Consider the following 26,516-nt stretch of genomic DNA (forward strand, 5'->3'; position numbering starts at 1 on the left):
TTTCGGGCACCTTCTAGCAGCGTCTGGAAAACATTCCAGCCCGTTGCTTTCCGACTCGGGTACACAGAGCAGAGACTGAACAAAAACGAAGCTGCTTTCTGATCACCGTGAAGGAATTTGTCTGTGTGCTCTTCATTGACATAGGAGCTACTTGAAATTTTGTACATTTCGAAGGTAGGTTAGCGATTGGTCAAATGGCATTGCATAACTTTTTGGAGAGAATGGGTGTCGGAGGTGGCTGGATTGGTCATCCAGGATGCAGCCTGTTTTGGGCTGTTTGTTTGCAGAAGAATCTACCACCTAAATGGAAAACATGTAGCAGATGTTGGGAGCTCCAGTTGGCTGTTCACCAATTTTACTTCCAGCCAATTCCTCTCCCCTGCAGAAACCTCAGGTCGGGGACAGCAGATTTGGGATGAAAATTAGCATGTTTGTCCCTGTTTATCTGAGCAGTTCGTTAGCCTATTAAAATAACTTTTTCAGGGCGCCTGGGTGGCTCAGTCGGTTAAGCGTCTGGCTCTTGGTTTCGGCTCAGGTCATGATCTCACGGTTCGTGAGTTTGAGCCCCGCATTGAGCTTCCAGAACAGAACCTGCTTGCGATTCTTTCTCTCTCTCTGCCCCTCCCCTGCTGGTGCATGCTCTCTCTCAAATAAAACGTTAAAAAAAACAACAACAAACCACTTTTTCACTGCCTTGATCTTCCCAATTCTTCAGCATTTTTTATTAAGTTGTATTTGTTGAAACTATCAAAAAAACAATGCTGTTTTTCATGGTTGTGGGAATGAGTTGCTTCAAAGCACCTTCATGTGGGTTCATTTGATGTCCACAGCAAGCTGTGGAGTGGGGGTCCTGTAACCCTCATTTTTTTTTAGATTAAAGCTCAGAGAGAGAGGGGTCCTGAGGAATCCTGGGGTCTAGGAGATGGTGGGCATGTGACCTGTGTGTAGTTCTCCCCTCGCTCTCGAGAGACCGTGAGATTCTTCATCCCTGTGGCTTCAGGCTTGGCATTAAGTATATTCCCAGGTCTTTCCTCTACTTTCTTCATCTTCCTGTTCAGATAGAAAGCCCAGCAGCCTTGGTTGGGGGGCGTCTGGGGGAGGCGTTCCCTGTGCTGGGATGGCCTGTGCTCTCGCTATGGTTGGCGTTATTGCAGCCTGGGGCTGGCCTGTCCTTGGGGTTTCACCGAAAATGCCTCTTTTCTTCATGTCGGACTAAGACATGGGGGACTATGTTGTCGTTAATACCTTTATCATAGTCAGAGTCCTGTCTCTGTTAATATTAGCCGTCAATGGAAATAGTTACCACTCAGCACAAAGTATGCGTGAGGTGCTTCATTAGGCCTTTTAGTCTAGAAATAATGATTCGCGACTACTCTAGGTGAGGCGAGGATACGATCGCATTTTGTAGGTGAGGAAACAGAGTTTGGGGGAGGTAGTTCTAGGTCAAGCTGCTGTCAGTAGGTGGAGCTGGGGCTCACGCCCAGGACGGTGCTGCCGCCTCTGTGACCCTGCTCTTGAATGTTCTTTTGGGTGATCGGCCCAGTTGGCGAACCAAGGCTTAGGACGTGGAACTTCCCTAGCGAGGGAGTCCATGGCAGAGACACCACTTTGTGGAGGGAACAGAGCGTACCTCTGCAGAAGGCATCACCCCAAAGCTATGGAGGCCCCGGGGCATCCGGCAGGACTGGCCATGTGTTGGGGGCTGGAGTGGCCCGTCTCCTCTGCCCTTGTCACTTGTCAGCCCGTGTGGCCTTGTGCCAGCAAGTCCCTTCCCTGTGACCTGCTTCTAGCGCTTAATGAGCAAGCAGCTCATTAAATCAGAAGGAGAAACACACTGGCCAGAAAGCGGCTTGGTCTGGCTGGCCAGTTGCTTGTTTAGACTGGCCGCCATGACAGCAAGCGCTCTGGGTGTGTGTTTTACCCCGAAACCTCCAATTCACGGCTAGGTCCGGGCTGCTATTTTCTGCTCTCCCTTTCACAAGCTGTTTGGTTGTAATTACAGTTGTCAAGGACTGAGGCATGGGGTTTCTGTGTAAATGACCGTTCCTGACTTTGTTTCTCTGTGGAACGGTGCCAGGCCAGCGCTGGGCAGCAGACTCTGGGGTTTGGGTTGCTGGCTGCTCTGGCAGATCCAGAGACGCAGGCCTCCCAGCTTGGCCGGTGCAGAGTGCTGGTCCTCAGAGTGCTGGTCCTCAGGTTATGGAAGGATGACTGGGTCTTACACCTGGGTGTCTTGCCAAGCCCTTGACCTGACAGTCTCCCTGATCTCTCCAGAGCTCTGCACGGGACAGGGGATAGGGCATCAGAGAGAAGCGACCGGCCTGAGGGGGGCCAGATGCACCTTCAGAGCTGAGGCCGCAGCAGGTGTATGGACCCCGTCCCTTCCTCAGTCCCACACTGGAGTGTCGGCTCCCCACTGAGTGTTTGGACTTTGTTGATGTGACCTGTGTTTTGTTCTTCCCTCTCTCTGCTTCTTCTTTGTCTTGCCATACAGCTTTTCTCTCAAAATTTATGTCATGTGTTTTTGGCATCTTTTTTCTTTTGTATTGTGCTTTCGAGATTTTTTAAAACAATGGTTAAAAAACATTAAATGTGACTATTAAAAAAATTGTTTTTAATGTTTATTTTTGGGAGAGAGACAGAGTGGGGGGGGGGAGGGGCAGAGAGAGAGGGAGACGCAGAATCCGAAGCAGGTTCCAGGCTCCGAGCTGTCAGCACAGAGCCCGATGCGGGGCTTGAACCCGTGAACCGTGAGATCGTGAGTTGAGCTGAAGTCGGACGCTTAACCAATGGAGCCACCCAGGTGCCCCGGCAACCACCTGTATACTCTGTTTCTGTGATTTCGGCTGCTTGGATACCTCATCAGTGGAATCCTGTTGTATTTGTCATTTCGTGACTGGCTTAGTTCCTGTAGCATAACGTCCCTGAGGTTCCTGTATGCTGTGGCACGTGACGGGATTTCTCTCCTTTGTAAGGCTGCGTAGTATTCAATTGTATGTGTGTAATGAACACATTTTCTTTATCCAGTCATCTGTTGACGGACGCTTGGGTTTCTTCCCCCTCTTGGCTCTCGTGAATAGTGCTGCCGTGACCACGGATGTGCAGATATGTCTGAGATCCTGCTTTGAATAATTTTGGGTCTCTATCCAGATGGGTGATTGTTAAATTATATGGCGGTTCTATTTTTAATGTTTTGTATTGTCTTCCATAATGGTTGTACCGTTTAAAACTCTCACCAGTGGTACGCGAGGGTTTCAAGATTTTTTTTTTTTTTCTCCTTAGTAACACACGCAACTTCTTGATGCTGGCCCTTTAAATAGACGGGCTTTTCTTTTCTGGACGGGATCTGTTGGGGGGCAGGGGGGTTCTCAGGAAGCAGAGCATGCGTTCCCGGTGACTGCTAGGTTGCTTGCTGTCACAGAGTCCTCCTGGCTGAACTGTCCCCATGCCAGGGCATGCGGGTTCCTCATACCGTACTTGTGAGGACTGGGCTTGGGGTTGTGGATGGCAGTAACCTTTATACCTGAGTTTTGAAGCATTTTGGAAACGCAGTTAAATGCAGGTAAATACACCGAGAGACCCTCGGTTGCTTCGTGCAGGTCCTTAAAACCGGCAACGTCTTTTCACGGATTTCAGTGCAGCCCTCGCTGCCTTGGGGCGGCCCTCCCCCACCTGATCGTTTTGTTCCTTCCTGTGTTCTAGGGCACCTCTCTTCTGTGGTTTTTGAGTGACTTTCCAATCTGTCAGCATGACAGCCTGTGCTCAGTAGACTTTTGTTGAGTGACTCAGAAAATTAATCTTAGATGATAACCACGTGAGCATAAAGCAGGGAAACCCAGGAGGGGTTGTGCCAAGATGGGGGTGGGGGGGCCGGGAAGGAGGAATGCTCTGGACTCCGGTGGGTGGGGAGCCAGGCGGGGCTCCAGCGTGGCACCTGGTGTCGCCTTACCTCCTCACCTTTGGAACGTGTAGTAGCTTCTAGAAGGGAAGCCCCAGGTGGGGAAGGGGAGAGGCATCTTGCTGCGCCTTTGGTGCTGGAGAGGGGACAGACAGCCGTCTTTGTGGCCGGAGACCGAATGTCTGTCTGTTAAAACACCAGGGGACAGATCCCCACAGCCGTGTATCCGCTTGTGACTCCTGGCCCTGAAGTCACTTGTACTGCTTGTATCCAGATGCGTTCAGAGATGCTTGGTCTCCCGCTGAGGCCCCTCTGGCTGTGGGCTGGATGAAGTCCCGGCCACATGGCAGACAGCTTTCACAGTGGCCCAGCAGGGGACCAGAGCTTTCTGTTTTTGCTTTTTTTTTTTTTTTCTTTTAAATGTTTATTTTTGAGAGAGACAGAGCATGGCCAGGAGAGAGGCAGAGAGAGAGGGAGACACAGAATCCAAAGCAGGCTCCAGGCTCCAAGCTGTCAGCACAGAGCCCGATGCCGGGCTCGAGCTCACAAACTATGAGATCGTGACCTGAGGCGAAGTCGGACACTTAACTGAGTGAGCCACTCAGGTGCCCCCAGAGTTTTTGGTTTAATCGTGGCTTGATTTCTCAAGGGTGGCTGCTCGGGGGTGGTGTGGTCATGCGGCCTTGAACAGAATGGGCTGGTGACCAGGAAGTGGCCAAGTCCTCCAGTCGCCCACAGCTCCCTTCTGGGATTGCCGACTCTTCCAGAACTTTTTCTCAAGGGAAAAGAAAAAAACCCAACCCCTTGGGAGAACATGAGTGAAATGCCGTCCAGAGAACATCCGGGTCCTGGGGGCTGGCGGGCTTTATGGAGCAGCGTCTGCCGTGGTGAGGGTCTCCTGTCCTTGCCCGGGTCTCCTTCCCCACGGCCGGTAAGTCCCAGCAGTCACGTCTTCACTGCGTGCAACCCTCTGCGGGTAACGTGGTTCCCGCAGCAGCATCTGCTCCTTTGTTGTTCATGGTCTTCCTCCTCGGGCTGGGAGCTGGCCCGTCCTCCTCAGAACACCGGTCACACAAAACTAGCACTCGCCACCCTAGCCTGGCCCTGTTAATTTCCCGTGGCTGCCCTAACCAGTGACTACAAATGGAGAGGCTTAGAACGCCACAAGGTGATCATCTTGCTTGGGGGTCACAAATTTGAAACGGGGCTGAAATCAAGGAATTGGCAGGACCGCTCTCCTTCCTGAGGCTCCAGGAGCACATCTGTGTGCTTGCTTGTCCAGCTTAGAGGCTGCCTGGATTCCTGGGCCTGGACCCCCTGCCATCTCCCGAGCCATCAGCCACGGCACTCTGCCCTCTGCTCTGGGCCCCCTGCCTTCCCTTTCCCTGGTCAGGACCCTTGTCCTTACACAGGCCTCTCCTTCCTGCCCTGCCCTGACGATCCAGGTTTATCTCCCATCTCAGAGCCCCAGCAGATCCCCTTTTGCCGTGTAGGGTAACCTAGTCATGGGTTTTGGAGACGAGGTTGGGGACCTCATGGGTGGCGGTGTCCCTACTCTGCCTACCACAAAGGGGTCAGAGCATTAGGCTTGTAGCAGGGATTGGAAAGATCCCACCCCTTTACTGAGGTGCCCTTGCGTGGGGCCAGGACGCCGTCTGCTCAGATCCTGCCTTCTGTGTGCTACCTGAACGACTGCACAAGGTTCTTACCCCATTGGCCTTTGTTTAATCATCGGTAAAATTGGGATGTCTTCTTGGCAGATAGATGTTACGGTTACGTGTGTGCGTGCAGAGCACTGAGCAAAGCCATCGTGTGGGTGGTGCTCTGTAAATATAGTTCCTTCCCCTCCTTTCTAGTGTGTATTGGGGAGGGACAGTGGGGTGAGAAGACTGCACAAGATGGCTGCCGGACACACACAGGCGCCTGGTAAGTGTTTGCTAGAAAAGACCTCGTCAGCTTTGTGTGTCAGTTACTTTTTTCCCTTAGTCTGTAGATGAGTGTTTCTCAGAGGGGGATCCGTGGCACTCTTGGAATCTATGGGTGTGTTCTCCAGGGTCTGAGAGTCCTCTGTAAGAATTTAAAAAAATGTCCGTTTTCATTTGATCCTAGTAAAGTAACGTAAGCCTATTCCGGCCTGTGGGAGGGCCCCCCTCTGCCCCAGCACCTTCAGCTAATTTATGGTCCGCAGTTGTGTTTGTCTGCTGACGTTGGCACCAAATAGTTCTTCCGTCATCATCGTGCACTGTGGAGAAAGAAAAGTTCACAATATGTCTATGATGAATTCCCGTAAGATGTGGGACACATGACTGTACTGTGCCCTGTTTGGAATTAAGACCGTGCGGCGGTTTGAGCGGAGGAAAGTGGCAGAGAATGGGTTCGGTGTGTGGGGCCTGGGACGGGAGGCAGGTCCCTGGGGCGCTGGTTGACATGCTCATGGCCGATGGGACTGGCACTTGTCCTGGTTAGCGCCGGCATCTCTTCTGACTCATTGGCACCTGAGCTTTCCTGGTTGTCAAAATTCCGAGGATCACCCCTGAGTTTGCGTACCCCAGACTTAGAAGAACTTGGGTGAGGTGGTCACTTGGTCGCCTTGTGAGCAGTGACGGGATTTCAGTGAAATAAACTCTTCTCTGGAGTTACTGGGCGTATAAGTTGTGTTTAATTGAGAAATGTGTGCAGGCTGTGGATGTATGGGTACTTGCTCTGTAGTTTTAGGCCCTACGTATTGAATGATGTGACAAGCACGATTTGTTAACACTCGTTTGGTAGCTGCTTTGTTGAGACCTAATCACATATCCTACGATTCACCCGTTTAAAGTGTATATAATTCATCAGGTTGTACTCTATTTCTGGTGTTTTGCTGCCATTACCACAGTCGATTTTAGAGCATTTTTATTACCCCGAGAAGAAATCCCACTTTTTTCTCGTTTAAATAATTTATTGTCAAGTTAGCTAACGTACAGGGTATACAGTATAGTCTTGGCGTCGAGAGTAGATTCCTGGGATCCATCGCTTACCTACGACACCCAGTGCTCGTCCCAACAAGTGCCCTCCTCAGTGCCCATCACCCATTCTCCCCTCTCCCCCCACCCCCATCAACGCTCAGTTTGTTCTCTGTATTTAAGAGTCTCTTATGGTTTACCTCCCTCTCTCTTTGTAACTCATTTTTCCTTCCTTTCCCCCATGGTCTTCTGTTAAGTTTCTCAGATTCCACATGTGAGTGAAAACATATGATCTCTGTCTTTCTCTGCCTGACTTATTTCACTTAGCAGAATACCCTCCAGTTCCATCCACGTTGTTACAAACGGCAGGACCTCATTCTTAGAAATCCCACTTCTTAGCCAGCACTTCTCAGTCTCTCCCTTGAGGCCCCCAGCCGCTAATCTATTTCCTGTCTTTATGGATTTGTCTGTTCTGGACATTTCCTGTAAATGGCATCGTTCAGTACATGGCCTTTGATGTCTGGCTTCTCCCACTTAGTGTGATGTTTTCGAGGTTCGTTTATGTTGTGGCACGTAGCAACACTTCACTTCTTTTCGTTACTGAGTAATATTCCATAGTGCGGATGTACCACGTGTCATTTATTCAAATGCTGTTTGTGAAAATCTTTTTTTCTTTCAAAGCGGGCCAGACTTTATTAAACTTCCGAAAACACTTGATGTGGCTTGAATGGCGTGTGACGGGGAGGTTACTAGGGCTCTTTCTCAGCCAAAGGAGAAAGGGATCAATGCTTTCTTAGGGATGCTGGGGCAAGGCATTCTCATCGATATGAAGAATAGCATGCTGATAGCATAACTTCATTTTTTTTCTGCGCTCATTTAAAAAAGAAAAAGGTATCAACGTCTTTTGTGAGCCAATATTGTTTTAGGCTCTGGGGATACGGCAGTCTACAAGACCAAGGGCTTGTCTGCCTGGAGCTTGTACTCTGGTTGAGATGGAGGTAGGAGATGGTTACCCTGCCGTGTCACACGTGACTTGTCTGCGGGAAGATAAAGCACAAAACAGGATAGATGGTGTCAGGAGGTAGGATGGGTGCTATTCTATACAGATCGCCAGAAAAGGCCTCTGGGTTATGGTGACCTTGGAGTCTCTAGAGGTGTGAATATGGAAGGGAGGGAGGACTCTGTGAATATCTGGAGAAAGATATCCAGACAGAGGGAGAGAAGTAGTGCAAAGGCCCTGGGGGCAGGAGCGGGTTTTGCTGCGAGAAGGGAGAAGGTCGTCAGTGTGGCTGGAGACTCAAGAGTCCCACGCGGGGAAGGCAGATTATACCTCGTGAGAATCTGGTTCACCGAGTGAATCCCTGGGTACCTGACCACACGTGAGAAAATGCATTTATCTTTCCCCTGAATCCGTACCAGAGCAAAAACGCACCCTGCACAAGAAGTGAGTGATTCTGCTCCCGAAGTGAGTGATTCGGGAAGGATTTTAAAACTGGGGCGGAACTGCCAAATGCGTTATCCGTCAGCAGAGGAGTTAGTAAGAATCCGTTGTTACCAAAGCCAAACACCTGTCTTTATTACAGCCGTGCATGCTCAAGAATAAGAAATAATGTAATTGGGTTTCCACGGGAGCATTTGCATACTGCCCAGCCAGGTCGACAGATTCTTGCACCGGCCCACTTAATACCTAAAGCCAGCAATGTTTATCCATCACACCAGGAGGATATGAAGAGCCCAAGTTCATCGCTGCCACAGCAGCCAGCCTTTGGGGACCCATGTGTAACTGACCAGCTGCTCCTTGTCTTGATGGCTTCTGTGGATTTTTAAATCTACCTACCATGATGCTTACATTTGTAAGTGTACAACTCAGTGGCATTAAATAGGTTCACAAAACTCTGTACCCGTCACCACTACCTGTATCCTGAACCTTTTCATCGACCCCAACGCGAGCTGTGTACCCATTAAACATCACTGCCTCTTTCCCCTCAGCTCCTGGTAACCTCTATTCTGCCTTCTGTCTCTATGATTTTGCCTATTTTGGCTTCCTCCCCTAAGTAGAATCTCCTACGACACGTGTCTTCCTCTCTCTGGTGTATTTCACCGCGCAAGGTGTTTTCAAGGACCATCCATATTGTAGCGTATGTCAAACACTTGATTCCTTTTAATTGACTAGTATCTTTTCTGCGCTGCACACACCACACAGGCTTTAGTGTGTGGCTGTTTCCTCTTTGGATCTAAAGCCGCGTCCTCCAGGAGAGTGACGCACACCCCCAGACCAAGACCTCAGAACCGGCAACCGAGGACCTGAGCCGCCGGGAGGGAAACCCCTGTCCCTGTGGAGAGGTCCGATCCGTTACACAGGAGTACTTTATAGTTAAGTCAGTGTTCACGTCCATTGTCCTCAAATTTTGGTTTCTAGTAACCCTGTAAAAAGCAGGTATTACCCTTGCTTTGCAGGTAAGAATGATCATAGAGAAGTGACTTGCTCAAACTAATGATAGTGATTTTTTTTTAAAATGTTTATTTTTGAGAGAGAGAGAGAATGTGTGAGAAGGGGAGCGGCAGAGAGAGATGGGGACAGAGGATCCGAGGCAGGCTCCATGCTGACGGCGGAGAGTGCGACGCGGGGCTCCAACCCGTGAACTGCGAGATCATGACCTGAGCCGAAGTCAGACGCTAACTGACTGAGCCCCCCAGGCGCCCCTGGATATTGTTGTCCTTACCAGTAATAACCAAATTTGAATATAGATTGTACCATTTGCTGTCACAGTGCCAGGTTCCATGCGAAGCCCTTCACAAGTGTTACTTGATCCTACCACAGCTCCGTGTGGCATAGGTACGATCGTCATCTCATTTTATAGATGAGGAAACTGAGGCCCAGAGAGGCTAACTAACTCGTCCCGAGTCACAGGGCTGGTATGGTTGTGGTATCAGAACCGAGACGAGGCTGCAGCCTGCTCACTCCCGGCTCAGACATCCTGCTCAGAACCTCCGAGAATGTGCTGCCGGGCCCTGCTTTACCGCGTGTCGCTCCAGGCGGCATCGTCCGTGTCCCTGATTGTGCCTTTCTCTAGTCTGGGCACACGGCCAGACGTTGTACAGCGTGAGATGTCAAGAAAGCCGTCGTCTGATTTTTAGAAACGACTTTTTTAGAGTTGGAGACTCGCACATCCTGTGCGACACCTCCCCCCCCCCCCATTTGGATGTCCCAAAGGCTCCTTAAATTCACTGTGTCAGAAACGGAGCTCATCATTTTCGTGGTCTCTTCTCTTTGCTGGGAACCCTCTCTCCGGGGTCGTTTCGCTCCTCGCGCTCTCTTACCTCATGGCAGGCATCTTATCCGTGCAGGAACGGAAGCCAGAAACCTCAGGGTCATAGACTCTTTTCTGTGTCTGCCCCCACATTCGTCACCCTTACTTACCAGCTTTGCCTCTGAGATATTTCTCAATCGCGTGTCTCCCCGTGAGTCCCTGCCTGGGGGGGACCATGTCCCCTTAACTGCTTGGACGGCTGCAATAGCCGTTCACACGGCGGCTGGACCACATCCTATCCGTCCTCCACACGGCTGCCCAGCTCCTCTATCTAAAGGCCAGTCTGCAAGAGTTGTCTTGCTTAAAACCATTGGGCGATGATTCCTCACCTGCAGGCTGGAGCCTCCACTCCGTGCAAGACACACGGGGTGCTGCTGGGAAGCTCAGGCCACATCGGTGGTCCTCTTGCTCAGAGGGCCCTGCGTGTGGCCTGTCCGGGGGTCCACCTCTGCTCTTCCCTCTGAGAAGCAGCACCCCCTTCTCAATCAGGACTCAGCTGAACTTCTGCTTATCTTCTTCAAGACAGGGGGACTTTTCGTCCCTTCTGGAGGCTCTCCCTCTCTGGAGACCTCTGTCTCTGCATTTACCACGACGCATTTGTCTCCTGGAGGGCTCGGACTGTGATCATCATCCTGAGAGTCAAGGGGGAAGTCTCTCAGCTGCTAGCTCTTCTTAAAACAGGGCAACCCTGCAGGAATTAAAGGCAGTTGATGGGTGTCTGGTCCTTAGCACGGGCTGGCCTGTGGTCGATAATCCAGTAGTTGGGGGCGTCTCCTTTCCAGCCCTGCTGGGGTGTGACGGGGACACGAAGTAGTTGCTTCGTGTAGGTTAAATGAAGTGCTACATGAGGGGTGCCTGGGCGGCTCAGTCAGCTAAGCATCCGACTTCAGCTCGGGTCGTGATCTCGTGGTTTGTGTGTTCGAGCCCCGCGTCAGGCTCTGTGCTGACAGCTCAGAGCCTGGAGCCTGTTTTGGATTCTGTGTCTCCCTCTCTCTGCCCTTCCCCTGCTTGCTTTCTGTGTCTCTCTCAAAAATAAACATTAAAAAAAAAAAAAAAAGACCCCGCGCGAAAGGCTTTGTAAACTGTCACGTGCACGTGCAGACAGGCGGTTGTTGGACCCAGAAGGCAGCGAGTCGGGCGGCCCCGGACCCTCGCTGGTGCGGTCTCCCGCCTGGTGTCGCAACCCCGGGTTGAATCTGGTGCTTCCCTCCCCGGATCTCGATGGAAAACGTGCTGTGCCTGCCTGTCCTGTATGGCAGCCGGCCCTTTGGCTTTTCAACAGTGTGAAAAATAATGGGGCAGCTGCTGTTCCCCCGGAGAGGTCCACGTGGCAGTCGGCTGCGGGGGTGACGAATCGCTTCTCCTTAGTGAACTCAACCCTGCTGACTGGTAGGAATCACCCTCGTTGGTGTGATCTTAGCAGTTTCCTTAACTGCTAACCCTGCTGAGAAGCAGCGGCATTCTTTTTTTTTTTTTTTTTTTTTTTTTTTTTTTTTTAATGGTGTCACCTCCACGGGGCTTGAGGTGGGTGAAGTGCACAATCCTGGCTTTCTCCTGCAGAGTGGTCTTTGTTTACCCTGGCCCCGGAGATGCTGGAAGAGAAGGCAGTTGGCAGAGTTCAAGGTATGTGTTAATATTTTAAAATCGGACTCGGTGCCTTCTTCATTCTTCAGACGGATGAACCTGAAGGCCCCGTCCTGGAAAATCCGGCAAAGAACAGGGAGGGGACGGTTTGATGTCTTCTAGGTGACCCGGGCACCCAGACCTAGACGCGCAGGCATTAAGAGCCTGGTTCAACTGTAGCAACGGCAGCAAGTCGAACGTCGCCGTCATCGGTTGTCACGCGACAGGTGCCGTTCTGCGCGCTTGGCCTGCGGTGTCTTCCCGGACCCTCCCGGTCACGTGCCCAAGGTCACACACTCACTCACTGGCCAGGAATCTGGCTCCAGAAGCTGGGCTCCCCGCTGCTTCTCTAGGATAGACCTACATCCCCACCAAGTACGCCCTTTTGAGATCAGCTGTGGTTGGACGTCACGTGTTCGCACAGAGCGCAGCCTTGGCCTCCCTGCCGGGCTCCCCCCTGCACCGGGTCAGCAGTGGTCTGCGTTTGCTCCTTCCCGTTGACAGTGGTCCCATCCCATCTGTGCTTCCTGGAGCTGCCGGGTGAGCCAGTGTGCCGAGGTGGGGCTCCCAAACCGACCCGTTCCTGCCCGGTCCTCGGCCGGGCTCCACTGGCACAGCCTCGGAAACAGCTGCTAACTGGGGTCAGGCCCCTCGGAGGGAGAGGGGACAGCAGGGGACCTGCTGGCTTGGAAGAGCAAAGGCCGAGAACCCGTATGCGGTTGGTGTAGGCGCCGTCTCGGGCTTGGGGGCAGAAAGGTCGGTCTGTCTCTGTTGCCTCCTTCCTTCATTTACCGAAGCACCAAGAGGAGGTCGTGGTGAGGATGAGATGGGGAGAGAGGCTCGGAGCCTCCAACCACGGTCTCCTCTAGGTGGTGGAGACCGTGGCTTATCGAATAAGGGGCTTCAGGGGCTGAGGTCGTGAGGGATTGGAATCCAGTCTGGCTCAGTGCGGGCGTCAGCGCCGAAACCGGGCCTGCTTTGGGGTCGGGCCGCCTGCCTGGTGTGAGGCTCGGACCCCAAGATTCTGTCCCACGTGGGGGAGCCGGGCTGGGCCATCTTTGAAGCACCGGGCTTTGAGGTCAGAATAAAAGGTTGGATTCTCCTGACCGGGATTTCTGAAGGAGCGCAGGACGCGAACCAGCAGGATGCCGGGGGCCGCTTCCGGATGAGACCCGCCACGAGGGGGTGCTGGGCACCCCTCCGCCTCTCCGCGCTGCTGCCCCTGCTGCCCCGGGGCCCTGGCTCTTCTCCCGGCACCTGCCTTCTTGCGCCCCTGCCCCCGGTTTTCTCTTCTACAGAGATCCCTCTCCTTCCTTCAGCAGGCATGACAATTAATTTGAGCAAGAGTTTGGCTGCCTTTACACAACTGCACCCTGCCAACGGGCCAGTGGGGAGTTGGTAGCCGGGTCGTTTATTGAAAGATGTCATATTGATTTATGATTTTCACTTTAATCCACTCCCAGACACCCCTGCATTTAATTGCCTGGCTGGGCACTCAGGCTGCTCCTTTAAAGAATCCAGTGCCCTGGGGCGCCCGGGTGGCTCCGTCGGTTGTGCGTCCCACTCTTGAATTTGGCCCAGATCATGGGATCGAGCCCCCCCATTGGGCTCGGCGCTGAGCATGGAGCCTGCTTAAGATTCTGTCTGTCTCCCTCTGGTCCTCTCCCCCACGCATGCGTGCTCTCTCCCTGTGATTAAAAAAACAAGCAACAAAACCCAGTGTCCTGTCCCCAAAGAGAAGGGAGTTTCTCTTGAGTGTGCATGCAGGACCGCTGTGTGCATGTGGCTGGCGTGCGTCTGGCCTCACGGAGGAGGCTATGCTGGCAGGGCTGGAGGGCTTGTCCTGTCCACCCAGCACGTGGCTTCTGGACCAGCCGGAGGTCCATCACGTCCCTGCTCAAACGCCTTCAGTGGCTCCCTATTGCCAGCGAGTGAAACCCGGAGTTCTCAGCGGGCGGGCAGGGACCAGCTGTGCCTGTCCAAACTTCTTTCCCATTGCTGTCCAGTTCTGTGGGCAAACTGACTTAAGAATAATTAGTCTTCGAACGTGTGGTGTCCGATGTGTCCCCGTCACGTGCTTCCCTGTCTCTGGAATTCTCTCCTTTTGCTGCCTGCCTATCGTCTTCATCTTCAAGGCCCACGTCAGATGAAAACCTTTGCTAGGAAATTCTTGCGATTTCTGAGCCGTGGCTGAACTCAGCCACCATCTGTCTGTCTGTCTCTCTCTCTCTCCCCCTCTCCCCTCAGGGATTTCAGCCTGCTTTGTGTTATAATCGGTCGTTCGTATTGAATTGGGACTTGGTGAGAGCAAGTGACAACCGTTTGTTGGTCACACGCGTCCCATCAGTGTGGGGTTCCGTGCCTGGGGGAGTGACACCGAGCATCTCCGGAGGGGTTCCCTCCGTGTTCGGTGTGCTAGTCCTCGCCGGAGCTTTCGAAGATCAAGGCTGTGTTTAGTCCCATTCTGTCAGCTCAGGGCCAGCCAGGGGAAGTCAGGAGCCATTTGAGTCACCTTGCTGGCATGGGCGCTGAGGGTTCAGAGTCCACTACCCAGGCCACGAACTACCCCACCCGTTAATGGAGTGCTATTTTTCTGTGAACCCACAGAGCAGAGTTTACCCCTGCCCAACGGGAGTCTTTTCTTTTTTCTTTTCTTTTAGTAAGCTTTTTATTTAAAGATGTTATGTTTACAGAATTATTGTAAAGAAAGTACAGGGAGTTCCTGTATACCCCCACCCAGTTTCTCCTCTTATTGGCATAGCACGTTGGGAAACCTGAATGAACCAAGTTCGATCTGTTGTTGACTGAAGTCCATACTTGATGGCGATTCCTTAGTTCTTCCTAATGTCCCTTTTCCAGGATCGCATCTGAGATAGCACATGATATTAAGTCATCATGTCTCCTTAGGCTCCTGTTGGCTGTGACGGTTTCTTAGTCTTCCCTCGTAGTTGATGACCTTGATAGTTTTGAGGATTCCTTGTTGGGTGTGTTGTATAGGATGGGGGGCTCAGTTGGGTAAGCATCTGACTCTTGGTTTCCGCTTGGATCATGATCTCATGGTTCATGGGATGGGGCCCTGTGTCGGGCTCTGTGCTGACAGTGCTGAGCCCTCTTGGGATTCTCTCTCCCCCCCTCTCTCTCTGCCCCTCTCATAGTTGTGTGGGTTCTCTCTCTCTCTCTCTCTCAAATAAATGCATTTAAAAAAAAAAAAAAAAGGCCGCTCAGTTGGGATTTGTCTGGTATCATGAGTGAACTAGGGTGTTTGGGGAAGAACAGAGGTGAAGGGTCATTTTTCAGCACATTCTGTCACAGGCCCATTCTGTCCCTATGACTTAATTGCGGTTAACGTTAACCTTGATTACATGGCTCGAGGTAGCGTTTGGGAAGTTAGTCTTTCTCTTTCCCACTTTCTTTACTGTCCTCTCTGGAAGAAAGTCACATGTAGTCCATAGTTACAGAGTGAAGAGTTAGGTTCCTAAGGACGGAGTATCTAGCAAGTTGTATGGAATGCTGCCTGGGGATTTGTCTGTCCTCCCTCACTTTACTTCTTCAAGCGTTTATTTCCATGTGGACTCGCTGGTCCTTATTTCACACTCTGGGTAATAACTTACTTTAGTTTGTTGCTCACATTGTCTCTGCTTTGCCATTGAGCACTCTTCCCCTTTTTCCTATATCCCCTGGATACAACCCCATCATTGTGGGGTTTTTTGAGTGCTCCCCCCCCCTCCCCCCGCACTACAAGGTGCTCTAGGCTTATGTAGATTTCCTGACCTGGTTCTAGAATCCATCATGTCTGTATGGAGCCTTGACTCGTTTCATTGGAGAATGGTGCCGGGAAAGCAAGATGTGGGCCCCAGGTGCGCATGTGTGTTCCTGATGCAACTTTGCTCCTAGGCCCCTCAGCTGTCAGAGCAACACAGGCAGGTGTACAAGAGTTTGTGCACACATACCGTGCTCCGTCACTTTCTCTGCATAACCACCTGTATCTGTGTTAAGCTCGACGTAAATTCCTACCGGGCCTCCGGGTCTAATCGCTCCCCACATGACTCATGCTAGCCTTCTCCCTTTGCTTAACTGGGACTTCCTTTTCCAGCGGTGAGAAAACTCCCTCCATGCATTCCCTTCGTCGTCCAGTTCCAGTGCAGTGGTTTAAGAATCGTGAACCTGCGGGGAAGCACTGGGTCAACTCTCACGCAATGTGGACGTACGCCTCCTCCAGCGTTTGGTGGGACAGACCCCACACCTTTCCAGCGTCACCTAGGTCAGCACCTTACTCCCCACCTCAAGTGACGCCGTTTCATACGTTCGTGGTACGTTTAGATTCTTGGGTCCCAGTTTGCCTTCCTGCCCGGGACTCCCCCTCCCTGCGCCCGCCACATGGTTTTAGTCCTAATTGAGTGCATTAAGGGTTACTCCAGTGCTGTGACGTTCTCCGGGGTTTTGATGAACGCTTAGATGTCCTGTATTTACCATTGCAGGGTCACACTGAGTGATTTTCCCACCCTAAATAAGCCCCTATGCTTTACCTGTTCAGCTCCCCATATTTGCAGTTCCCTGGCAACCACTGCGGGGCCCGTCTCTCTAGCTTTGCTTTTGCCAGAATGCCACAGGGTCACAATCACGGTGGGCAGCTTTGGCATACCGGCTTCTGTCACTTAGCCATACGCGTTTAAGATTCATCCACATCCGTGAACAACTCAGGCAACAACAGATGTTGGCGAGGATGTGGAGAAAGGGGATCTCTTTTGCACCGCTGGTGGGAACGCAAACAGGTGCAGCCGCTCTGGAAAACAGTATGGAGGTTCCTCAAAAAACTAAAAATAGAACAACCCTACGACCCAGCAATTGCACTACTAGGTATTTATCCAAAGGATACAAAAATCCTGATTCGAAGGGACACACGCACCCCAACGTTTATAGCAGCACTATCGACAATAGCCAAAATATGGAAAGAGCCCAAATGTTCACTGACTGATGAATGGATAAAGACGATGTGGTATATGTATACAGCGGAATATTCCTCGGCAATCAAAAAGAACGAAATCTTGCCATTTGCAACAATGTGGATGGAACCAGGGTGCATTATGCTAAGAAGATAAGTCAATAAGTCCGGGAAAGACAAATACCATTTGACTTCACTCATACGTGGAATTTTAAGATCCAAAACAGATGAACATAACGGAAGGGAAGCGAAAATAGGATAGAAACGGAGAGGGAGACAAACCATAAGAGACTCTTAAATACAGAGAACAAACTGAGGGTTGCTGACAGGGCAGGTCGGTAGGGGGATGGGCTAAAGGGGTGATGGGCATTAAGGAGGGCACTGAATGGGATGAACACTGGGTGTCCTGTGTAAGTGATGAATCACCAAGTTCTATTCCTGAAAAAAAAAAATACATTTTGATTAAAAAAATAGAACATAACCAAAATATGAAAAATGTGTCCACTGTAAAACAGTGGATGTAACTGAATGTTTAGCAGTAAGAAAATATTTGATTTACAGACCATCCATAAATGAATTATAATGTAGTCACTAAAATTGTGTTCAAATATTTCTAGGAAGAAGAAATATTTAGGCTGTAATGTTAAGTGATAATAAAAGGTATTAAAAAAAAAGAAGATTCATCCATGTCTTTGTGTGGCTTGCCTTTCACTGCTGGGTCGCGTTCCGAGCCATTGATGTACCTGCCACTTCCTGGTCACCGGTTCAGTGTTCTTCATTGAAGGGCAGCTTCGCTGCTTCCAGAGTTCGGTTCGGGAATGAAGCTGCTGTCAACGGCCTGCAGAATTTTACGTGGACCTAAGTTTTCCAGCCAATTGGACAAATAATCTGGAGGGATCTGCCTGCCCTCATTCACCCGGACAATGTCAGCAGCCTCTGCAAACGGACTAGTTCTCTTGTGGAGCTGCCCAGATGCTGACGTTCTCTTCTCTTTTTCTTCTTCCCTTGTTTATGAGCGGTGAGCCTTGCCCCCTGTGTTGCTGAGAACTTTTTTTTTTTTTTATTCTGGGAGGTGATGTGGGCGCACAGGGCGGTGATGATGTGATTTGGAGCAGCCCTGGAGGAATGGGAAAGGACCTTAACATGCTCCCTGAAGCTGTTTTCACCTTAACTTGGGTGTGGCGGGAAGGCCACCAAGCCCGGGGGAGTTTCCCGCAGCAGAGCCGGCCACCCTGCTGTGACACAGGGGGAGAAGCTGGCTCACACGTGGCTGACCCGGGTCACCTTAGGGTGGCGAATGTGTTCTGCGGGTGGCTGGGTTACCGAGTCACTGCCTGAGGACAACCAGCCCCAGGATCAGTGCTGTGCACCTGCCCGCCTAGGTTAGCTACACCCACTTTGCAGACAGGTTGCTGGCCTGCACGGGTTTTAGGTTGAGACATATCCTAAAGTTCACCTACTCTTATTTTTGAGACACGCGTACTGACTACCTTGCCAGGTAGCAAACGCCGTGTCTGTTTTTTCCATCCGTTATTTAATCCTCTTAGCGACCTTAGGAGGTAGGGTTTTCCATTTTATAGCTGAGCAAAGAGAGGCCGAGAAGGTCGAATAGTTAGGGACAGACTTAGCATTTAGATTTCTGTCTCTGGAGACCGAGACGTCTCTGGATGGCCATCTCTGGAGAGAAGGATGACCTAGGAGATGATATCCATGGGCTGGCGGGGCTGGAGACTCACGGCTGGGTGGCCACTGCCGCAGGAAGGAGGGGGCCCTGGCCCACGGGCTGTGACTCCTCCCGGGATGCCGGGCCTGTGCTGGCTTACTCAGCCTTCCATTGTTTTCATTACGGGAAATCACGGAACATGCGAAAGCTGACCCGAAGAGTTACTTAGGCCCGTCACTCACGTACTGAAATTTCTGCCTTCTCTGTTCTGTCCTCATTTAGTCTTCATTCCCTTTCTCTCTTGGCGAAGAGTGTTTCAGAACGACATTGATGACAACGGGGTTACCGTTGGCTCCTCTCCCCGGTCTGTGTGATGTCTCTCCTCCGTTTGGATGAATTTCTCATCATTGCGTATCACGTGGCTGCGGGGTGTTTATTTTACTGAACAAATATTTGTGTTGTCACAATCCCACCCATACCTTTTTCTACGTCCTTCACAAATAAGAACCTGTTTATTCCTTCTCGTGATCTTATAAAATAGGTATTCTTTTTTTTTTTTTTAAATTTAGAGAAGCTCTAGAGTTAAATTTTTTTTTTTTTTTTGGATAAAGATTTTTCATTTGGAGATGATGAAACCAAGGTGCAGAGAGGTTGAGTAACGTGCCCTGAGTCATGCTACTAGTAAGTGGTGTCACCGGCCTTCAGACCCAGGCTGTGTGGTTTCATAACCCCGGGCTCTTAATTGCCACCTTGTGCTAGAAATAGGGTTAATTCACATGCCATTAGTGTTTCCTGTTTCCTGGTACTGCTAAGATTCAGGAAGGAAAAAATGAGCTCTTGGCCTCCAGATTCTGCCCCTACCACACCCCCCCTCCCCCCCCCCCCCCGCAGTATGGTGGGGAGAAGAATCTGGAAACCAGTAGCTGTAGCAAAGAAGGTAAGGGCTGTGTAACAGTCGTGTGGAATATGAAAGATCATGCAGGACCCCCTGTGGGAGCCAGGGTTGGCCTCACAGAGGCTGTTCTCCAGAAAGATGGATGGTTGGGTGGGGGAGGGGGGTCACCTGAGTGGCTCAGTCAGTTAAGTGTCCGACTCTTGATTTCTGCTCAGGTGATGGTTTCACAGTTCATGAGTTCGAGCCCCGTGTTAGGCTCTACACTGATAATGAGAAACCTGCTTGGGATTCTCTCTCTCCCTCTCTCTCTCTCTGCTCCTCCCCAGCTTGCACTCGTCCTCTCTTTCTCAAATAAATAAACATTAAAAAAAAGGGGGGGGATGGGTAAGGGGCAGGGAACTCCAGGCCGATGGAACCCCCTGGGTCTCAAGGGGAGAGCGGGAGAGAGAGGCATGTGGCAGTGGACTCCTCGGGCACCAAGACCGTGAAGGCACTGCCTTGAAAAAGCATTGATTTCATCCTGCTGCTGCTGCCAGGGGGCTACGGATGCCTTTTAAGTGGAACACGGTGAGGTGTGGGTGTTACCGAGCCCTCTCTAGGGGTGGAGTAGAGAATGGATCCGGGGGACAACAAGACTGGATGCCATTTCATTCGTGCTGTGACAGGAAGTGCTGTATCCAGCAGAGCCTTGGCGGTGGAAACGGGGAGCATGCGTTTGAGGGTGGGGACCGGCGGGCTCCAGAATTACGGGGTCACCTAGGAAAGCAACAGCGTTTGTAACGTCTAATGGTCCTGATGGTAAATGTGCCCTAACCTGACCCCCCCGCCCCCTCCAGGGCATCATGCTCTTGTATAATCCCCCCCAACCCCACCCAGATTGTGTCCCTTTGTAGAAGATGGTGTTTGGGGGCACCTGGGTGGCCCAGTCAGTTAAGCATCCGACTTCTGATTTCGGCTCAAGTCACGATCTCACAGTTTGTGGGTTTAAGCCCTGTGTCGGGATCTGTGCTGACAGCGCAGGGCAGGGCCTGCTTGGGATTCTCTGCCGCCCCCCCCGCCCCCGCCCCCAATATAAAAATATAGAAAACCAGACTTTTGGAGTAAGAGCTGCTCCTGATGGCTTTGAGGAAGTGAGGGGTCATGTGGACAGGACAGGTCTGTAGGAACTGAGTGACCCCCCCCAGCTGACAGCCAGAAAGAAAATGGGGGCCTCAGTCCTATAGCTGCTGGGAACTGAATTCTGCCACCAACTGGGAGCTTGAAAGAGGTCCCCGAGTCCGGAATGGAACACCGCCAAGGCCACACGGGGAACAGCCTGTGAGACCCTGGGCAGAGGACTCCATCTGGGTCTGGGGGACCAGGGAGATGATAGACGTGGTTCGTTTTAAGCCTTGAAGTTTGCGGTAACCTGTTAGGAGGCAACAGAAAACTCCCGTCGCCCCCACTCGGTGTCTTCCCCTCAACACTGGCCTCTCTCCTGGGCCGTCCTCAAGGGCTGTACCACAGGACAGTGCAAATTGCATGCAAACGTATTAACATGTGAAATTGCAAATCTTGCAAAAGATGTGGGATTGCAGATAGTCGGTAAGGATTGCTGGAGGACGGCTCACACCAGACAAATGAGGCCCAGACAGGGTTAGATCCTTTCATAATTGGTGAGGAAAACAACCAGCATGCTGACAAGAAACTGGCTTCACGAGAGGATTTGAATATCTTTGGATGTTAGGAAATACCTCCGAGAAAGCGTAAGCCCTGAAATAATTTTTGCAAAGGTTACCCTCTTACAGTAAGTAGCGTGTGTGCAAGTCAGAGGTGAAGGGTTCACCCTGTTGTCGTTACGTTGGAACAAAGGGGAAAAAGTACACCGGTAAGTCGATAATCAACGCTCCCTCCGGCGGAAGATGTCAAAATTCGCCGTGACCTCGGTGTTTCACGTCTTGATATAGTGGCTTGCGTTTTCAATGAGCGCATTTATGTACTTTTTGGCTTCATTTTAAAAGATGAAGTCTTGGTCAGCTCTTTTACTTTTTCAACACTTGGCAGTATTTTTCAGATATTTTCACTGTTCGCTGTAAGATTTGGCTCTTGTTTCCGGGGGCCTGGAATAGAACCGGCTGCCCCAGATGAGCCTTGCGGAGGGCCTTCCGTACCGGGGGACTGTTCCTCTGAGCCCCTCACGACAGCCGGTGACATGTGAGGATGGACCATGGGCTTCTCACTTCTGGGAAGGGACCCAGAATGTCCAGTTTACTTCATTCGTGGCTTGTGAGCCGTCAGTGACTCTGATGCATTAGGATTTCTGCTTAAGTGTTTTCCTCAAGCACAAGTAGCATCTTTTCCGGTGACGACCTGATGGGGGCAGGCCCTGACGAGGGACCCCGAATGGAAATGAAAAGGTGCCCCTTCCCATCTGCGTTGGGCTTGTGTGTTTCCCACTGTTTCCACAACCGTTTTAGTTTTCAGCCTCAGAGCTGTGGTGCGAGACGGGTGGGGAGCCTTCCTCGTGGACTCGCCGAGGAAGCCAAGGCCCAGCGAGACCAGAACCCGGTGCCATGTTTGTGACTCGCAGGCCCCGGAGGAGATCGGTTATTAGCCGCGATCGCTGTTACAGGGTCTCCGCTGACAGTGTCTGCTCTCTGATGGGACGTTCGGTTGTCGACGTTCACATGTATGTAATCGTTCCAGCTGGTCACAGCGCTGTGAGGTTGGAGGAAACTGAGGCTTGGATGGGCCGCTTGCTTCTGGTGAGCGGAGCTGGGATTTGAACTCTGCTCTTCTCACTCCCAACACCTCTTTCCTCGTTGCGGGGCGTTCCAGCGATTGTCCTTTCTGCACCCCCGGCACTGTGCCCAGCCTAGTAGGAAAGGGCCCCAGAGGATGCCTGCCTTGTCTCCCCACCGCTCCCCGAGCCGGACAGAGACGAGCGGCTTGGGTGACAGGGAGGCTGCAGCCTTGTGGATCATCCTGCAGTGAGTCACGGGATCCCAACCGTTGACCAGTCAAGATAGTCTCTGTTATTTCCTACTGCTGTGATAAATTACCACAAATTCAGCGACTTAACATAAATTTATTATCTTACAGCTGTCGGAAGTCAGACACGGGTCTCCCTGGGCTAAAATCAAGGTGTCTGCAGGGTCGTTGTGTCCCTTCTGGAGGGGAATCCGTTTCCTCACCTTTTCCAGCTTTAAGAGGCTGCTGGTATCTGCTGGCCTGGGGCCCCTTCTTCTGTGTTCAAAGTCAACATGGTCACATCTCTGACATTCATTCTTCCACAGACGCTTCCCTCACGCTCCTGCCTTCCTCTCCCATCTTTAAGGACCCTTGTGATTACATTGGGCTGCTAGGTAATCCAGGATAATGTCTCCATAGGATACTTGACTTAATCATGTCTGCCAAGACCCTTAAGGGCCGGAGAAAGTACCATATTCACATGTTCTGGAGATTAGGATGTGGACATCCTTGTTGGGGTGGGGGAGTTATTTTGCCTATCCCAGTATCTATCTGGGGACACTGGTTGGCAGTCTGTGTTCATTTTATGCTAAAATGATTCCACCCTACTCTCCAGAACCTGTTGCTTTAATGGATAACTCTTGTCTTTTGCTCAATGGCTTGGTGACTTGAACTGTAGAGTCTTTTTTTTTTTTAATGTTTATTTTTTGAGAGAGAGGGAGACACAGAATCTGAAGCAGGCTCCAGGCTCCGAACTGTCAGCACAGAGCCCGATGCAGGACGCAGACCCATGAACCGCAAGATTATGACCTGAGCCAAAGTTGGACGCTCAACCGACTGAGCCACCCAGGCCCCCTGAAGAACTCTAGAATCTTGATGGGGGTTATCTGAACAGCCATTTAGGCAAAGGGCTGGCCTGAAGGGAGACTGCCACGTCAGCACTTGCTTCCTCAGTCCTGGGCTCTGATGCATGGTCACCTGGTGATCACATTGAGACAGCACGTCCCAACTACACAGCCTTCTGATTCTCCAGACGTCTCCGCTTTCTTGCCTATCTCCCAGTGCCTCTAGAATCACTGAGAAGAGGATTATAGTGTAATTTCTAGTAATAATTTTGTACCTATATGCGCAATATGAAAGCCAAGATGATAATGAGGAATGCCCTGGGATTTGTGGAGAAGGACATATAAAACCTTACGCCTGCAGTTTCTAGAAAGAATGTGTGCACATCGCCTCCCTTCTCTAGAATCAGATTTCAGTTCTGGACCTTTGGCTGACACGTTCCTGTCTCCTCTTCCAGGAGACAGCGAGGCTCTGAGGTTGTTCCCAGGATTCGCTAGGAGTACGTCCCGAAAGGGGCTGAGCCTGATGATGAGCTCTGCCTGAGACCAGAAAAGCAAGTTCTTTCCTTCTTTCATAGTTGCTTTTCTTAACTTTGTGTGTGTGTGTGTGTGTGTGTGTGTGTGTGTGTGTGTGTGTATGCAAATGTTAAAATAACACTTGTAATTATGGCATCGAGATAGGGCAGTCCTGGTGTGATGGGTCTATATCTGGCATCATTTATTTAAGACCTCAGGAGACACACAGTGAAACTGCATTCTGGCTGGCACCATGTTATAATGTGTGTCGCTGGGCAGAAATCTTAATGTCACCGTGGTTGCTTCTGAGATGTTGTGATTGTCTCCCACAGATGAGTGTTTAAAGCCTGTGAGATGTTTCCACAGTGCATTGAATTATTTTTAAATAATAACCCCTATTCTCTTTGATGTGCAGCCTGTTTCGCATTTATTGTATCAGAGTTTTTTAAAAGCTAAGGAGAAAAAAAAAATCAGAACTTGCCAGTAATCCTACTGGGCAGAAAAAGCTGCTGTAAAGCTTTTTGGTGTATATCTTATAAGATGTAATTTGAACAAAAACGGAACGCTTTTAAAGAAAGGAGATCTTCTCATGAAGAAGGTTTTGCCATCTTTTTTTTTCACTTAATATTTTATAAGATTGCTCCATGGTATTAATCCTGTAATACAGCATTGTTCTGAATGGCAAATATATTTACATTGGAGGAAATGGATATAGCATCATCATTTAGTCAGGACCATGTTGTTTGACATTTAGCTTGTTTCTAGTTTCTCATAGCTCCCTGTCAATATCCTTGTAGTTCTGTCATTGAATACCTTCAGAATTATTCCTTTAGACTAAATTACTAAAAGGACTTGTTGCAATCGAGGGTATGTAGAATTCTAAGGCTTTTGATATACAGGTTGCCAAATTGTCCCTCCTTCCCCCCCGCCATCATACCCTTTGGGTGTAAGAGTGTGCTGGGTTCTCGGTGTCTCTCTCTCTCTCCACTGTGCTGAGGTTTGGTGCTGGTCTGTGAAGCTAGTTGAAGAGTTTAGTTCATGGAAACATGGGTCCCTGATCGTGAGCCGGAATCTGATTCAGAGTGGTCTTGTTCTCGCAGCAGGTGTCCAGAGCCCATGACCACTAGTCTGCGGCCCTGATTTGGAATTTCCCAGTGTCTGAGATGTCATGTGGTGTCCTGGATGGAAAACAGGCTGTGTGTGCCCATGCCTGATTCAGCCACGCTCATGCAGTGGTTGTAGAGATGAAACTCAGAAGAGCATTTGGAGAAGTTTCTGGGGCCACGGAAATATGGTGGTATACCATTTTGTAGTCTTTATCGCTGGCTTGCCATTCTTTTTTTTAATGCTAGAGAGAGAGAGAGAGAGAGAGAGAGAGCAAGCGAGTGAGAGCTCGGCACGGCCAGCGGGGGTGGGGCAGAGAGAGAGGGTGAGAGAATCCCAAGTAGGCACACTGATTGAGCCATCTCGGCGCTGTATTCCCCCTGCCCGGCTTCCCCGGCTTGCCATTCGTATTGTGAGGAGGCCTCTTGCGGCAGGGAGAACTCTCAGCAGCCCAAGTCACAACCGATCTAATCACCCTTTGATGGCTTTCCCACCTGCCTGGTGGAGAAAAGGGGCAGAGAATCGGGACGGATTCCCACTTCTATTTAGCATCTCAACAGAAATGGCCTCTGGTCAGATGGTAAGCTGGAGTTTTCAGAAAAAAGATGCAATTTTGTGTAAGCAAATGATGCCCTTTGCAATCATTTAGCAAATTATCTGTGGCCTGTTGGGAAGCTTGCTCGGTATTCTGTGCCACAAACTTCTCCATGAGAATTCTTCCTAGACTTCTGTTGCTGGAGCTGGGCCCATATGCAGTCTCTTTATAGGCCGTTTTCATGATGCTTGATTAATGCTCCACTGTTAATGCCCCTTATAAGACCTGGACCACTGGGTTTATTGAAATGGGATTTTTTGAGCGCAGGCACACCACTCCTGTTTGTCACGTGGCCCGAGACCCAACTCTGGCAAATACCGAGAATGGCTGTAGGAGAGCAGTCTGCCTGGTTACTGTCGAATCCTTGGGAGGAGCGATGGAGGTAGCTTGAAGGTCGACTGCATTGTAGAGGTATTATGTGTCATCCCTGAAGTTCAGAAAGTTTTGTTGAACAATACCCGTGTGATAAGATACTAAGATTATTTCAGTATTTTCCACAAATACGGTTTGTGGAGTTTGGATTTGAATCCTAGTATATGTGCTGTGATATGTTTATATCCTGCCCTTCTGCCTTACCGTAGAAGGTCTAAGAATGATCTTGCACATGTGGCACATTTTAGGTATTAATAACCACCCAGCCTTATCACTTGAAACTGCCATTATAGGGCACCTGGGTGGCTCAGTTGGGTGAGCATCTAACCCTTGATTTCGACTCAGATCATGATTGCGAGGTTGTGAGAGCCCCGCCTTGGGCTCCTCCCTAGGTGGGGAGCCTGCTTAAGAGTCTCTTCCTCCTCTTCTACTCCTCCCCTGCTTGCACTCTCCTGTCTCTTAAAAAAAAAAAAAAAAATAGGTTATTACAAAAAAAAAAACAAAAAACAAACCCTGCCATTATAAAAAGCAAAAATATCTAGGCAAGCTTTATTCAAAACATGGAAAAAGTTTAAGGTACTCATTTAGTTCTAACGGTTTATCATGGACATCCTGATGTATTTTTTGTCAGTGGTCTGCTACCTCTTCAAAAAAGTTTTCTTTCTTAGTGTTATTTTTGACAGAGAGCCAGAGTGTGAGTGGGGGAGGGGCAGAGAGAGAGAGGGAGACACAGAATCAGAGCCTCGTGTGGGGCTCGAACCCACAAACCGCGAGATCATGACCTGAGCCAAAGTCAGACACTTAACTGACTGAGCCACCCAGGTGCCCCTGCTAATTCTTGGATTCAGCAAACTGGTTTTCTAT

At 50.5% G+C, this 26,516-nt stretch overlaps 1 protein-coding gene across 6 annotated transcripts in view; it reads left to right on the plus strand.

The window, feature by feature from the left end:
* The window catches only part of LOC109276660 (carboxyl-terminal PDZ ligand of neuronal nitric oxide synthase protein), a 285,556-nt gene that overhangs the window by 77,499 nt on the left and 181,541 nt on the right, over positions 1 to 26,516 (plus strand). The window lies entirely within an intron of this gene.

Source organism: Panthera pardus, unplaced genomic scaffold (assembly GCF_024362965.1).
Source record: "Panthera pardus isolate Hobbes unplaced genomic scaffold, ASM2436296v1 HiC_scaffold_21, whole genome shotgun sequence".
Taxonomy (NCBI): Eukaryota; Metazoa; Chordata; class Mammalia; order Carnivora; family Felidae; genus Panthera; species Panthera pardus.